Raw genomic sequence first — 13,095 nt, 5'->3', positions numbered from 1 at the left:
CTTGGAGCAACCTGCTCTAGTGGAAGGTGTCCCTGCCCAGGGCAGGGGTTGGAACTGGATGGGCTTTAAGGTCCCTTCAACCCAAACCAGGCTGGGATTCAGTGACTGAAGCCTTCACCAGGACCAGGTCCATCCCTGTTCGCCTCTCTCGCTGGTGGGGATTGGGCTCCCTCTTCTATGGCCAGCAGACAACAGTTTTCTTTACATTGAGCCCGACTTTGGGATGAACACGCTTCAGCCTTGGCAATGCATCTGCTGTGGCTTCAGGCAAACATGCTGGAAGGCAGTTAATGTGCGGGTGAGATAGTGGAACGTAAAGACAAGCCTCTTGCATTCAGTCGTATTTAGTGGGCTCTGCTGGCAAGCCAAAGGTTGGTTAATTTGTTCCAAGGCCGGGAACGGCAATGTAAAGAATAAATTGATGATGACAGTAGATGCCAAACCACAGACTATTGCTGGTAATTAATATTCATATATGCTGGGTTTAGCGAAACATTAATTATGTATTTAATCAAGCCCTGTTGATGCTGGTTTATCTTTGTACCTTGGGTGGTTGTTATGCTGAAGACTTCAGATTAATTAAAATGTTGCTGGTGTATCACAAATAACAATTAGCGAGGTGTGAGCAGAACCGCCTTTCTCTTTGTGCTTGTGGAGGAGGGAGGAGGAGAGCCCGGTGGATTTTTTCCTGGGGCCACTGCTGGCTCCATGGGGAGCTGTTGGGGGGGTCTGCTTTGCTCTGAGCCCAGCCATGGTGGTGTCCAGGCTGGGTGGGATCGGGGGGTTCCTCCGCTGAGGACATGCTGCAGGAGCCCTGAGTGCGTGCAGTGCTCTAGGTGAGATGGAGGACAGGACCAGGGCCAGGTACTGCTACAGTCTTCATGCCCAGTGGATCTCTCTGGCATCACGGTGCTCACAGGGGTGTTGTGGGGTCTGCGCTTCCCTGGGGACCACAGTGCTCCACCCCTGGTCACCCCAAGGAGCATCTCCACTGGTGCTACCCACTTCTGGGCTTGCTCCCAGGGAGGCAGTGGGGCTGATCCCAGTTGTCACAGGCACACGGTGATGCTTCCCACCACCCTAATGTTGCCAGGGAAATCTGGATTCTCCTGTTTCTTTGTGATGTGGTGGGCAGAGCAGGGCAGCCCCAGACCCGGCACATGCCATAAACCCATCCCCAGGAGCTGCATGTATGGCTGGAGCCATCCCTTTCGTTCTAGCCCTTTGCTTCCTGCAAGAATAGATCTTGCTTTTCTGTATTCAGTCCTATCACCCTGTGTTTGCTCCCTGCTTCAATTTCTGCAGTGTTTCTGCCTCAAGTGCCACCGTTCAGTGGAGGTGTCTGGGGGGGAGTAAATGGGATGTGTCAGTGGTGCTGCAGCATGCACAGAGCACCGACATCCCCTGCTCACCCCCAGACCTCACGTGGCTCCACCTGAGCCTTTATCTCCGGTTCCCATTGCCAGAAACAAGCTGGAATCTATTTTCTTTTAATAAGAACAAAGCAAGGAGCAGAACAGACTGTGTGAGCTAAATAGAGAACAAATTCACTCTTGGTGGCAAAGGTGCTGGAGAGGAGGGAGGGATGGTGGGATATTGCTGTGAGCAGGAGGGAAAAAATATAAGTGGAGAAACTTATAGATGGTGACGTCTATGGGAAGGATGAATGAGTGTCCTGGGAAGCTGTGCTGGATCGGGGGGAAGGTCCCTGCATCCCCAGATGACAGCATCTAAGTTCATCTGCTTTGGGACTACGCTTGGAGATGGCAGCAAGAGGCACCCGGCTGCACTGGGGTTTGGCATGTTACGTTGTTTTAGGGACCCTCCTTCTTCTTTGAAGAGATTTAGCCCCAGAACTTACAGGTCACGTTCTGGCCAATGCTGCGGGGAAAGACACAGCTCAGAGGAGAGGGTGCAGGGTTTACAGTGCTGGCACCCTGCTTGTGTCCCCCATTGTCGAGGCATGACCAAGTCCTTTACTTAATGGTGGCAGTTCCCCGTGCTGATGATTGACTTCAGCGTGTCCCTGCAGCAGCTCTGCAGCACTTCTCCATCCCTAAGGAAGGCACAGAGTCTGGCAGCAAGTGCTGCCGCTGCTTTGCTTTATCCCGAGGAAACAGGGGTAGAAGGGAAGTCTGCACCAAAGGATGGTAAATGTCACATTGATTTGAAACACGCTTGTTTGCAGCTTCGCCTGGGAAGGAGAACGGTTCAGTTGAGTGCCCTTAGCCTGGATAGCGTGAGACCTGCCTGCTGCCCTCTGCCCCTTGGGATTGGGCTGGGGATGGCCCCAGGAGGGGGATCTGCCTGCCTGGCATGGGGGCTGCCTGGATGCTGCTTTTCATTACGGCTTCTTACAGCTTTACCCAGTTTTAATGTCTGTTTATGTGTCTCCAGCTTTATGACTGTCTGGGGGAGAGGAGCAGACGGCAGGTTTTGGTTCTGATTGTTGGCTGACGGGTGTTCTCGTGCAGGCAGCTGGCGCTGGAAATGGGAGCTGCATCCCTGAGCTCCGTCACTGCACACCATTGATGGGGATCCAGCCAGCTGCAGGTGGAGGAAGGTGGTGGGGACACCAACATTGTCATCCCTTGGCCGTGTCCCCTCCTGTGGACATCTCCAGTGGTGGACAGTGATTTAGTCCCATCCATTGCTCCTTGGCTGGCCTGTCAAAAGCAGCTCCCTGCGTCAAGAGCTGTGGGTGCCTGATGTAGGAGTGCATTGTGCTGCTTGGTCATCAGCTGGTGGAGATGTGTCCAAACCAAAAGGATATCTTCCCACTGGTGAGGAGGGAGCTTCATGGTGAGGTTTGTACCTGAACCACGGGGTGGTTTGACATCTCGCCTCGCTGCAGCGCTTGGGTCCAGGTTTGACGTGCTCCACCAGTGGGTGCAAAATGGGATGCTGGAGGCTGCAGCTCTTTAAACCTTAAACCAAGTTCAGACAGAGCTTGTTCAGCAAACCCAAACCTAAGCTGGTGTCTTCTGTGGTGGAGCTGGTCCCCAGATGATGGTGAATTTAGGGATGCTGAGGAGGAGGGGATGCAGAGAGAGGTATGTGGATGGCTGGAGCAGCACAGCAGTTGCATACTGTGCTGCCAGATTGGTGTTCCTTGGGAGGGGGTGATTTCCAGGCTGGTTCCTTTGTCATTAGCAAAAACTGATTGAATTAATTCTCCTGGGCCAGGCGCTCCCATGCACTCAGCCTCCCAAGAGATAGCTGGGGCTACGAGTGTGATATTGCATCTCAATTATAAAGCAAAGTGATTATTTCTATGAATATTCTCAGAGCCCCATTAAAGGCTGGTAACATTCACTTCGAATGATGGGGTTTTTTTCTTGATCTGTTGAAACTGAGACTATTTTACAACTGTTGACTTTAATAAGCATTTGGCACCCACTGGGGCTCGGCAGAGCATGAGAACAGGAGATGTTTAGCTGCACTGATTAATTTGTGTGATGCCTCTCTCTGAAAACACAGCAGACCTCCTTCCACCACCCCTTCTGCGGGTTGCTTTGCTTGTGATGACTATTGAGCACTCTTGGAGCACCTTTGGTTTCTCCTAGGTGTTATTTTTAGTAAGAAAAGGAGATGATTGCTCTGCAGCTTGTGTTTAAGACAAGAAGAGAGTGAAAAGGCAGACGTGGCTGAGGGAAGGTGTCCGTGTGTGCAGTGAGCAGTGATTTGATGGAGTTCAAGCACTGCAGAGGGTCAAGGGGAGCAGAGGGACCAGCTCAGCCTGTGCTCCCAGCTCGGGAGGATGCGAAGATGCGTGTTTGAGCAGTCATGAATTTTTCACAGCACTTTCTGCTCTGGAGAGAAGAACGAGGCTGGGCCATGGCTTTGTGAGGCTGCTGCCCAGCACATCTCCAGTGTGATTTCCAGAGGGACCCTTGGGCATGGATGCGTCAGGGATCGAGCAGCGGTTGTTTGCGATGGTGCCGTGCTGTGATGGCCCCGTGAAGCGGCGGAGGAGAAAGGTCAGCTCAGATGCAGCCCATGAAGGCAGAGCTGGGGGCTCAGCCCTCACCAGGGGGTTTCACACAGCGGTGACTCATGAGGGATCGGGAGCAGCGCAGCCGCACGCGCTCCGGGAAAGGTGGCTTTAACCTTTCATTAAACCTCCCATTAATCGTTGCCGTTTCAGCACATATTTTGACATTTTCATCTATTAAGCACATCAATGGGTTGAAATGGTTTGCTCAAAGTTGTTAAAGCTTCTGTGCTGAGGGGTGGAAAGTGTGGGGAGGCAGCCAGGTGATACTGCCGGGAGAAGGATGCAGGCAGCAGCCTCAGCCGCGGGTGATGCTCTCAGCCACCCGAGGGAAGATGCCACCAGCAAAAGGCTCATCCTGTGAAGGTGGAAGCTAAAGAGAAATCCTCCCATGGGCACAACAGGGATCTCCTGGGTACCTGTGTGTGCTGTGCATTACCATTTCCATGTCCTCTGTGCATCCAAGGGTTTGACACTGCTGGGGATGGTGTTGTCCCCAAAGCAGGATCATTACCTGGTGTGTAAAATGCCGATGCACATAGAGTCGAGGTGTACCTCAGTGGGAATTGCCCTGGCGCTGGGCTCTGGGCTGCTTTCAGCTCTGTGGCCACCAGCTCAGCTCCCCTGGGACTTCCCCTTGCTCCTCCTGGGCAGATGGATGCGTTGGGGTGCCTTGTGTGTGAGTAACAGCCTGATGGAAAGATAATTGCACTTATTATGTGGGCACGGTGGGAAGTTTTCCTGTGCAGCCCATCACGCTGGCAGTGTTGAAGGGGGGGAAGCATGGGCAGAGGGATGAGAGCTGCGGGGTCTGTGGTACCCCACTGACAGCAGCTCGTATTTCAAAAACTAATATGTGCCCAGACACCTGCAAAGCCAGCAGGGAGCTGATAATGTTCATTTATCTCTGAGGCATCGTTTTGAGTTGGGGATCGGTTGTTTTATAAGTGGTAACAGCCACAGAGGTGACAAAAGCCAATTAAATACAGTATTTTCACCAGCTGGAATGAAAGTCTGCTGAAATATGCATGTGGAGGCTGCTCTTCTTTCTTATCCCCATCAGATCTCGCAGGTCTGTTGCATTAGACGTCGTTGAGCAGTGGCCTGAGAAATCATTTTGTGCTGGAAATGAAACATTAAATACTTGTGATGGATTCGGGTTGTGTGGGGTCAGGAAGAGCCTGTTTCCAGCATGGGTCAGTCCCTGCTTTTAGGGTTATTCTGGTTTGTTAATATGGGGGAGGTTTCTTCTTCCCCAGAAGCCTTCCTGTGGTGAAGGAGCTTTGGGAAGCTGGGCAGTTACTCCAATTCTTTAATCCAGGTACCCCTGGTGTAAGCAGCGGCCGTGTGCTGCCCCATCAGCTCCTGTTTAGCTGCTGCAGCTTGATGGATTGAAATGATTTATTCCATGTCATCGTGCTCTGGAGAAAGGGGGAGAAAAGTGGAACAGGACGGGATGGAGATTGTCTGTCTTCTGCAGGATGAACCAGGAGGTGGCGTTAGGGGAATTGCCTTGTGCTACCCAAATTCCACCTTGTTTAAGGGACACAAATCCTTGAGTAAGGCTTCTCTTGGGCTGGTTTCTGCCTGTATTTGTTGCCATGAGTTGCCCAGAGTCACCTTGTGACTTGTCATATCCTAAAAGGTTTGCTCTGAGCAATTTGGGCTCTTTGGTGCCCTGTTTTAATCCCAAGCAAACCCCTTCAGTTCTCTGGTTGCACCCAATTCTGGAGGCTGTTTTCAGACAGAGCTCCTATGAAATTGCCTCCCCCCCGCCCCAGGGTAAGGCATTTGGTAGCCCGCTGGGGGCTTAAAATCCCCTTTTAGTGGCATTTTAACTCCATGGCATCACACACAGCAGTATGGTTTGCCTTCCTTTGTGTCCACCCGCTGTTAAGCACGGCTGAGCTGGGCATTTCAGCTGTTTGCTTTTCCAGACGATGGCCACACGGACCCTGTCATCATCTGCTGTTTGTCATCACCTCTTGCACAACCTTGATGGGACCCATCTGTGAATCCCTGGAAAGCTTGGAGGCCGAGCTGAGCCATTAGTTCGATATCTCGGAATCGAAGCGGTGCCGTTGAGCTGTCTGGGCACGTTGGAGGCTTTGTTATGTTTCACCTTCTGTCAGCTTCATGTGTGCACGTCACAGGCCTCAGCCACTGCTGAGTTGGTGCTTTATTAATTAATGCCTCTAATGGGTAGATTCCCGAGGGGCTTATAGAGCTGTTCGTGGAGCAGGAGAGAGGAGCTGAGCTGACGTGCGATGCTGAAGCAGGTCTGCGGTGGCTTGACTCTAATTCCCTACCCAAAAAGGCAATTTCTCACTGTTTCCCAGCTGCCTGGCTTTGCTGTGCTTTCCTACAGGTGCCATCCACACAAACCTTTATTGGATTTTGCCCAACACACCTTTATTTCCCCCATAAATATGGGCTTACCTGAGTTAGGCACCACAGGGCATCCCTCGATACCGGCTGTGCCGGAGCAGGCAGCTCTGCACGATGTGCCCAGCCATGCTCACACCTTCATTTGCTCCTTCTAGGCTGTTACAGTGTAGGAAAGCACCAAAACTTGTTCATTTCTCCCATTCCTTTTTCCACAGCAGCGTTTTGGAGGGTTGGGATCCATGGGGCTTCGCAGCTCTGCCTGTTCACTGCCTGCATCTGGCCGTGGCTGCAAGTAGTGGTGAGAATAATGATTGCCCAGGACTGCTTTGTCTGAGCAGATCAATCCAGCTGGTGCCTTGGGTTTTGTTCTCTCTGTCCTGTCACTGTCTATTGGCAGGGTCAGGATGTGAGCGCTGCGGATCTGCAGGGAGAAGGGACCTGGCCACTTCCCCATCCCAACATACGCTCCTCAAACAAAAGCTCTTGTTCATTAGGAACCCAGGGGAGGAGAGGGAACGAGTGAATAATTCATACCACAAATAATAATACATGCTGCTGTACAATGGAAATTAATAATTTAAATTTTCTTTTTGTGTTCTGGTGAAAGGATTTTGGCTTAGGGTAATAATTAGGAGTGATCTGGCCTCCTCCGCTGCTGCTTCTGCATCAAACAAGTGGAAATCCCGCTTGGCCAGTGTGGCTTTGCCCCAGCTCCTGCTGGCAATGGAATCTCTGGCCAGCTCATACATGTGGTGAAGTGTTCCCGTGAGGCCCAGCACTGCCACTGCTTGGGATAGTTCATCACAATCTAATGCTCAAGGGACTCCTCTACCCTGCTCACACCACAGTCACTGCTGCTCCTTGGATCTTCTTCATGTGCACGTTTAGAAGACAAAGGACCACTCTGGAAAACCTTACATGTGCTGATGGCTCTGTAAAAGGCACCTTTGTTCTTCCTGCTCTGAGGGAATTGGGGAGCTGGGGATGTGAGGTTTCGGGGGAGTTGCCATCACCGTGCTCTTGCACTGGTGCTTTTTGCTGGAAGTTTTGGGAAGTGGGGAGGGTGCTTCTGACATCCCAAGGGTCCTGTCCTGGAGCTCCCGCACTGCACAGGGAGGTGGAAATCCAGCCAGGCAGCTTCTTATGGGGAAGCCGTGCTGAGATGTGGGTGCATTCGCTCGGCAGAGCCTGTGGTTATGGATGTGGAAGAGGAACATGATGTGGAGAGTGGCAGGTCAAGAATAAAAGCCCTCACACCATGCCAGGACCTCTGGTCTGGTGCCAGGGCTGCCTGTGGGAGCAGCTGGGGTTTGGGGGAAAAGCTGCTTCCCAGGACTGGAGCTGATGGGATGTACTGCTCTGGGTGTGCGTGGATGATGGCCAAGCAAGGCTGCCTCTGCAGCCGTGATGGGGTTTATGCTTCCGCTGCTTTAAGGCTTGGTTTAGTTAAAATAGCAAAAAAATGTCTTTCTAAAATGACTTTAACCTCTAGAAACATGGAAATTGCTGAAATCTGATAATCTCTGCACTTCCCTGTGCAGTAATGGCAAAATGATGTTACCTGGAGGGAGCTGGAATTCAGTCTTGGGGGAAAATGAGTTTGAATAGTGGCAACAGGGACATGCTTAAACTCTCCTAGAAATACAAACCTCATTATAGCAAGATTAATTTCCCACTAGGAGCTTAACAGTTCTTCAAAGAGCTGGATGAATAATTGATGACACTTTGGCATCCGTAGTACCTTCCTAAAGGCAGCGTGTTCGTTTGCTGACCCAGGAGAATTAGCTTCAGAACTCCTCGCTGGAGGAGGTCATGTCACTCCTGGCTCTGTGAATGCTGCTGCTGGGCTCGAGGTGCTGGTGAGGGATGCAGGGTCCCAGCCTTGCTGCTGGAACATGGGTCAGGGGGTGTTAAACACTGAGGTACATCCAGCTTTTGGCATTCCAGAGGAGGAGGACTTGGGCAGCTCTCTATGAGCCTGGTAGTGCTTGTGTTGTTTAATCAGAGGATGCTTTTGCCATGAACCCCGTCAGCGTCTCTGGCCCGTGTCTGCGTTGGCACCCGTGGTCCTGTGTTGTCAGGGATGTGTTAGCTCATGCAAAGGGAATTCTCAGCAGTTGTGTGTGAGACAAGACTCTTTCCTTTGCTCACAAAGGCATTTACTGCTGTTAAATCCGTGATTCTTTCTATTTCTTTCAAAGCCCTGCAGGCACAAACATCTTCTGAGCTGTGCTCCCCTTATCTGCCCCAGAAATCCCATGTGCTGGCAGGCAGAGCTGTGGGATTTCTGCTCTAGGTAGAAGCTATTTACAAACCTGCTTTTCCTCTGCTCTTTGCCCTCCCTCCCAAGATTTTGCCTCTGCTCAGACTGTGGGATCTGGGAGTTATTCTTGGTTTATTGTCCCTGTGGATTCTCCTCCTCCTGCTCTGCCAGCCCAGGAGGGCTGTGCTGCGTCCCCAGAGCAGTTTCCTGTGGGGGTATTCTTTAGGCAAAGACCCCCATGGATGGGCTGTGCTGCTGCATCCTTGTGGAGAGCAGGAGGCATGGGATAAACTAATGGGTAATGAGCAGGTCCGTGTTCCCCTGTCACTGCTGTTCTAACCTGCTTGTTATCAAGAGAAGGGGGAAAACCCCCTCATCTCCCTGATGCTGTTCCACAGGAGCAGTGTCAGTGCTGCCTGTGGCATCCTGGTGCCACATTTGTATGTGAGATGAGACTCAGAGGGTGTTACTGCCTGGGAAACAGTCCCTGTTACAGCGGTGATCCCGGACAAAGCACAAGCTCTGGGATGCGGCAACATCATTGCTTTATTCCTGAAATCCTGCCTCCGTGTTGACAAACTGATCTGGAGAGAAAAGGGAATTTTGTTTCGTGGATTCTTCTTTTTTAACATTTCTGTAGGGTTTTAAGTGTTCAAGGCCAGGCTGGACACAGGGGCTTGGAGCAACCTGCTCTGGTGGAAGGTGTCCCTGCCCGTGGCAGGGGGTTGGAGCTGGAGGAGCTTTAAGGTCCCTTCATCCCAAACCAGTCTGGGATTCGATAATGTTCTCTATCCACTGCCTATATTCTTGCTCTCTGTGATATAGAAGAGGAACATAATAACTGGGGTTAATTTGCTTGCCTCTAATTTACCAGGGCCCTGTAAGCAATGCTTCCAATTTACTGCTTTGGATTTCTGGGGACTTTCAAGGGCTGTTATTTTCAGTTGCTGTTGTGAACATGCCTCCTGAGGATCCCGAGTGGCTTCCTGCAGTGGCTGGGAAGGTCATTTCATGCCCAGAAACAGAGCTGGCAAGGGCAGGATCTCAAGGAGACCCATGAACCCACACCCTGGGTGTGCAGGAGGGTTTTCCTGGCTGCTGGTCGAGATGCAGGGCTGGGATCCCTGCCTGGCTGCTTAAACTGTCCTCGATGGGATTTAAAATCACAGTCTACTTAATTTCACCTGGTTCTTTCACTGCTTTAAGATCAGGTCTGCATATCAGATGTAGGATGTAAAGGCACATATGGATATCATGCTTCCTGCCCTCGCCATCACAATCAGCAGTCAGCATCACCCATCCTGCAGCTCTCAGATATTAGCAACAGGAGTCTCTGCAGTGACCCTCCAGTGCGGTGATTGCTTTTCAGTTTGAGGTTTTGAAGCTTTTTCTTTCTTTCCCTCAGAAAACAAGCAGAGGGAACACGTCTTTGCAACGAGCTCTGCTGACCGAGGGGTTTGTAGCTGATCCTTAAGTTAGCATAGGCTTAGTCTGATCCCTGGGTAACGCCTTATCAGGATAAAGTGTCTCGAATCATAAAGCCAAGGTAGCCCAAGAGAGGCAAAATCCCTTGTTTAGGCTAAATAGACTCATTTCCTTGGCAGTGGCTGAGATTGGTCATATTCTTCTTTCTTCCTTCTGCAGCTCTGCAGAGGGATGCTGAGTGAGCACCCCAGCCTGGTGCTGTCACCACGTGGGCCCTCCAGCTAACAGGGCTGTATGGAGCCTCTGGCTCTTCCTGCTCCATCACTGCTTGCAAGAGGGGCTGACAACTGATATCCTGGGAAAACCCCTGTCTGACTTGGAAAGATTTCCTGTGGGACACACATGGCTTCTTCCCACCCTCTTTCCCATCCCAAGCTGTAGGGCTTTTGCCTTGCCCTGCGCAGAGGGGTGGCCCGTGGCAGATCTTTCAGTTGATATGGGTTGCCTGGGACTGTGTTCCTCTGCCTCTCTTCACAATGATGCTGAGAACCAGAAATCACACTGGGCTGTTTATTTTTCAGGCTGATGCCTGAGCCTTCAGCAGGTGAGATCTGCTTTCCCATTCCCTTTGTCAGTGACCTGATGTCTTAGTCATCCATTCGCAGAGCCTTCGGCGCAGCGTATCTGTAAGTGGTTGACATAGAAACATTAACCTTTCTGTTTCTCTGTCTTTTCCTACCTGAACAAGCCACTCAAGCTATTTATAATTTGAGGATGATGTGCACAATACCTGGGAGAGGAGCTTCAACCAGAGGGCTGAGTTGGCTGTGAGCTTTGAGCACGGGAAAACTGGCAGCAAGCTCTTTCTGCTTGTCTTCCATGTAAAGCCTTGGGTACCTGCTTCCTTACCTGTGAAACAGAGTCAATTGGAGGTTTGACATCTTCTTTGCAAGAGGCTGAACTCGTGTTGCTGAAGCAGTGAGGTGGTTGTGTGGTCTTGGCAGGCTTTTCTGAAAGAAATACTTGAACCAAATCACAGCAATGGGCTCAGTGCATCACACTGTATCTACCACACGTAGTTAGAGGCTTCCTGAGCATCAGTGGTGGCCGTGGGCTGTGCTGGGGTCCCTGCTTTCTGGACCACGTGTGACACCAGATACTTGGTGGTGAGCTCCCGTCTGATGCTCTGGGGTTAGCAACCCATTGGTCAGTTCATGTTTGTGCTCATCCTGCCCCAGCTCTTGTGTCCTCTGGTGGGAAGTGGGGACCTGGACAAGCCCATGGCCAGGGGCTACTGTGTCACCTCCTTCTCCTCTCTGCACTGGGGAGCAAATCCACTGTGCTGCAGCTTTCACCATCGGCTGCTTCTCCCTCTCCAAACAAGCAGTTCTCTACACACCATCTGTTGATTTTAATTTCCCATGATTTGTTTCCATGTATCTGTGATTTGCACTCTCATTAATTGTGCTGCTGAGTTTCTTATTCCATGAGGCTTGTTTTGCAGCAGGGAAATCGTGGTGGTTTTTTGCCTCTGTCAAAGCTATTTTTATGATTCACACAAACGAGCACTTTTGTCCTTTGAATTTTGCTCTCACAGAATCATAGTATCACAGACTGAATCACAGGGACACCCTCCACTAGACCAGGTTGCTCCAAGCCCCATCCAACCTGGCCTCTCTGGGCAAGCTCTTCCCTGTGAGGGTGCTGAGGCGCTGGCACAGGGTGCCCAGAGAAGCTGTGGCTGCCCCATCCCTGGCAGTGTTCAAGGCCAGGTTCCCCCATATCTGGTATTTTAGGGATAACTGGGAATCTCCTTACCCCGTAACCCTGTTCTCAGGGATTGCTGCTGTTGTTTTCCCTGTCTCCATCCTGCACCTTGGCACAAGCTGTGGATCCAGGCTCTGAGGAGCTGTCGAGTGTTTCAGTTCTCCACGCTCTGCCTGGACTCAAGGATGCAAATGCTGTGATTAGCAGAGTTAGTGCTGCTTTTTATGGTGTGTTTCCAAGGCAACAGGAAATTCAGAAGACCACAACCACACTCACAGTCCTCTTCTTCCCAGACCTCATCCTCCAGTGCACAGGTAAACACCCTCAGTGACATTTCCAACCTGCTTGAATGCTCATCTGCATAGTCCCCACTGTCCCCTTGCGTGGCTGCCAGCAGCTGGAGAGGGTAATTGCCTCCTTTGAAGGCTGTAAAACCCAGGCAGCTCCACAAACAGGTTTGCTTTTGTTCTTTGAATGTTCTTTCCCTCCTTGCTGATACCCCTGAGGCTGCCAAAACAAAACTGGGGATTTTGAACAGAGGAAAATGAAGCAGCAGCGGTTTGATGCTTTCTAAAAATAAGGTATTTCTTATTTCTGGGAGGTTTGAGGCAGCTGTGCCCGTGGTGGGAGGGGAAGAAAAGTTAGAGAGAGGAACAGAGGGGAGTGGGAAGGATGGAGCATGATCCATGAGGAACTGCATGGAGGAGGCAGTGGTGGATCACCGGTCTCCTGCACCCGCTGCCCTCCTGGGAATGCTCCTTGGCTGGTTTCTTTGGAGCTTGTGGGGCGAACTGTAATCTGAAATAATCCACAAGGTGGGAATTTTGTCGTGGAGTTTGGGCTTCCTTCTGCTTTGGAGACTGTCTGTGCTGGCGTGCTGGGATTTGGGTACAGGGAAGTGGCTTTGCTGGGAGTCTGGACCTGGCGAAGCTGCACTCTGAGGACTTTGAGGGAGAAGTTGGTGTTTGGTTCTGCAACCTGTCAAATTCATCAGCAGCTTGCAGAGGCACTTCTCTGCAGAGAGATTTGGTGACCTCGAACCTTTCTGAACAGACCTTGGTGGTTTGCACTGCATCGCTCCTTATTAAAACAGCTTTTCAGTTGGTGATGGTTGTCACCTTTTCCCTTCCAGTTCACTCACAGACTCTCAGGATGGTTTGGGTTGAAGGGACCTTAAAGCTTGTCCAGCTCCAACCCCTGCCCCGGGCAGGGACACCTTCCACTAGAGCAGGTTGCTCCAAGCCCCTGTGTCCAACCT

At 51.3% G+C, this 13,095-nt stretch overlaps 1 protein-coding gene across 1 annotated transcript in view; it reads left to right on the top strand.

Annotated features, from left to right (window-relative positions):
* SLC39A11 (solute carrier family 39, member 11) overlaps positions 1-13,095 on the top strand; it is a 59,737-nt gene that overhangs the window by 46,224 nt on the left and 418 nt on the right. The gene's annotated exons all lie outside the window — the stretch shown is intronic.

Source organism: Nestor notabilis, unplaced genomic scaffold (genome assembly GCF_000696875.1).
Source record: "Nestor notabilis isolate BGI_N333 unplaced genomic scaffold, ASM69687v1 scaffold24927, whole genome shotgun sequence".
NCBI lineage: Eukaryota > Metazoa > Chordata > Aves > Psittaciformes > Psittacidae > Nestor > Nestor notabilis.
Note: the sequence above shows the minus strand (reverse complement) of the source record. Positions and strands in the feature narration are given on the sequence as shown.